Here is a 3,307-nt window from a genome sequence, read left to right as displayed (position 1 = left end):
GGACCAGGGAAGGCAATTTGAGTCTGAGTTATTTGCAGCCCTCAGCCAAACTTATGGTTTCCGCCATAGTCGAACTTCGCCTTACCACCCGCAAGCAAACGGCCTAATCGAGCGATTACACCGACCACTTAAAGCAGCGTTGACCGCCCACAACAATCCGCAATGGATCAAAAGCTTGCCGACGGTGCTTCTAGCACTCCGTAGCATTGTTAAACCGGAACTGGGGTGTTCGCCGGCCGAAATGGTGTATGGTACAACATTACGCTTGCTCGGAGAAATTTTTCACGCCGTTCAACCCGAACCACACGCCCCGGCTTTGGTCCGCATTCTTAAGGAGTCGATGTCATTACTCCGCCCCACCACAGGTACAGATCATTCGAAACGCTCGATTTTCGTCCCGGAGGAACTGCAAACCGCTACACACGTTTTTCTTCGCGTTGATTCCACACGAAAGCCGCTTCAACCGCGATACGACGGCCCTTTCGCCGTGTTAGACCGCAACAACAAAAATTTCAAGCTGCAACTTCATAACCGAACAAGTTGGATCTCGATCGGCCGCTTCAAGCCCGCTTTTCTACTCCGAGAAGACCCCGTCGCCGATCACTCATACGCCTCCGCTCACGTCGAGTCACAATCGCAATCAACATCGACACTTCACGAAGTCTCAACCGCCGAGCATCCGTACTACTCAACCAGCATCAAGTCGCGGATTCACTCCATACTTCGCAAACCTGGAACTGAGCGCCTAAAGAAACAGGTTCGTTTCTTTTTCCCAAGGGGGAGGTAATGTGGCGGCCCGTCTACGTGGCGCCACAATCGCTCCTACGTTCACGTCTATCCGAACGACACGGCCTGTCTGCCGTTCCCGTGTTCGCGCGCTCTCTCTTTGTTTTGTATTCCGTCCGTCGCGCCGTACACGACCTCGTGTTTTATATTCGTATTTATTGTAATTAAAGTTATTTCTACAAACTTTTGTAGCTGTTGTGAGATTCCGTAGCTTTTTAGGGCTCCGCAAACCACCCACGACAAAAGGGGAACACTTTTGTCGTGACCTACGAGCCGCACCGCGTGATGACCCGAGGGCCATGTCGGTGGAGCTCGTAGGCTTTAAACACGCAACGGCAAATGAATGCCGAGGATTTATTTGAGGGGGAAAATAATGTTAAAATAATAAGATTTGTATTAAGGTAATCACGTGGGTCTATTAAATTGACAGTTTAAGAATAATATTGAGCATTACAAATAATAATATAGTAAATATATAAAATATGATAAATTTGGCGCACGGCAAATGCGATAAAATATAATAATGTTGGGCACATGGCAAATATGAAAGAATATAATAATTTTGGCACATGACAAATGCGACAACATATAACGATTTTGGGCACATGGCAAATGTAAAAAATATAATATAATAATTTTGGTGCATACTTTCCCGGCCCGCAGGAGGCAACACGCCATATCAATCATGGCGTGCCCTCACAGGGTTACCGGAAAAGTGTACTGGCCTTGCATAAGCCGAAAACAGGGGGGAATCATTTGTTAAGGGACCCGCGTCTTGCGACGCCTCCCTGGCACACAGGTTATACGACATAAAATCCGTATAACCTGTGGCTACGTGCTGGTAAAGGGGGGACAGGGAAGATATAAAACATATTACGACAACGACTTCGTGAACTGCGTGGTTTGTGTTGACTGGAGCTGTGGCCGCCGCCCGGGCCCTCATGGTTGACTCAGCCCATCATTGTGGTTGCTGGCAGTCGTCGGAAATGATGAATAATCGGTCCGTGTTCGACGAGGTCGGTGGATGTGAAAAATAGATCAAATAGTTGACCGCGTGGTCCGTGTGTTGAACTTTGTAAATGTTGAATGTACGACGTGGAAACAAAATGTAGAGTAGTGAATCGGCACCACCGGCCAGGTACGGCGTCGTCGAAAAAGTGTTTTGTATGTAGAGACCCGGCGACGGCGATGGTCCGGTGCTGGCGACGGAGCTTTTTGTGTTGAGTGGGGCAGGTCAGTGTCGTGTATTAGAGGGAATTGTACAATAATCGGACTTGGTGACAGTTTGCTCTGCCGGTGTCGTGCGGCGGAACCCGACGTAGGCGCCAACGGCATCGACGGCCGTAAGCAAACGACGTGTAGGTACCGGTCACTGCGGGTTGTGGGGGTCGGGGGACAGTAGTTACATAATACTGCGGTTATTCCTGTATTGGCGCGCGATAATCATAACAATGTAATAATAAGGTACGCTCGTGACTGAGAATATGGGTACAGGTATGTTTGTTATAATAATAATAAGAATGCAAAAAATGCTGTGACGTTACACTGTGTTACCACCTCTTTGTATATAAATAAACATTTCGCTACGTGAATTATTAGTCACTACTTGTGCGTTCTTATTTAATAAAATTTAATTTAGGCATTGTTTGGTTTCCCGACCGAGCAATACACTAAAGTTGCTGTAACGTCTCACACGATGGCTTACCCAGATGCGGCGTGGAGCGTACGTTGACGAATCACTTTAGTGGGAAGGTCGCCAACCCACAGCCGAGATTCGGAGCGTGTGGGATTTGTAATAATATAATAATGTAAATAGGGAAAAAGCAATAATTACATACAATTGATGGGTGGTAGGAAAGTATATTGATTTTAATAATATTAATAAAAATGAATAATTAATTTATGGCCAAGAAAAGCTCACGGGAATAAAAACTTGGCCGCAACAAAAAAGGTCACCTTAAAAAAAAAACAAAAAAATAGGTACATAATAATAATAATTCAAAAAACTGAAATATCGCAGGGTACCAGCATGTGGTTACCGGCGTACATAAATAATAACTATAATAATAATAGGAGTACACTATAATCGTAAGTACTCTACATTCTACATAGAAAATTAAACGAAATACCGGCCAAGGTTTATCAGAGAATAATAATAATAATGTTACCCAAATTCCGATGTGTGACCCGGGCATCGTCCGCAGGACGTCCGCGGCAAACGGTGTACCTACTCCCAGGTCATGTTGTCCGGCAGAGAGGCACAAAAAGAGTAACGGGCGTCGGACGAGTCACACATCGCACGCAAAAACGTATTATATAATAATTATGTAATCAATGATTATTGGCCGGTATTCGTGATGACATAGTGCCGGCCGGTTAACTCGACCACGGGTACTAGGCAGCGGTGATAGTGTGTGTGTACATCGACTAGTATATTATTCATTATCGGCGTTTCGTTTCGGGTGTGGGCAGAGATGCCCGCGGGACGGAGAGCGCTATCATATAATATGTAAACTTGGTA

The sequence above is a fragment of the Acyrthosiphon pisum genome, chromosome X, assembly GCF_005508785.2.
Source record: "Acyrthosiphon pisum isolate AL4f chromosome X, pea_aphid_22Mar2018_4r6ur, whole genome shotgun sequence".
Classification (NCBI taxonomy): Eukaryota; Metazoa; Arthropoda; class Insecta; order Hemiptera; family Aphididae; genus Acyrthosiphon; species Acyrthosiphon pisum.
The sequence above is the reverse complement of the archived record's forward strand: the minus strand, read 5'-3'. Positions refer to the sequence as shown.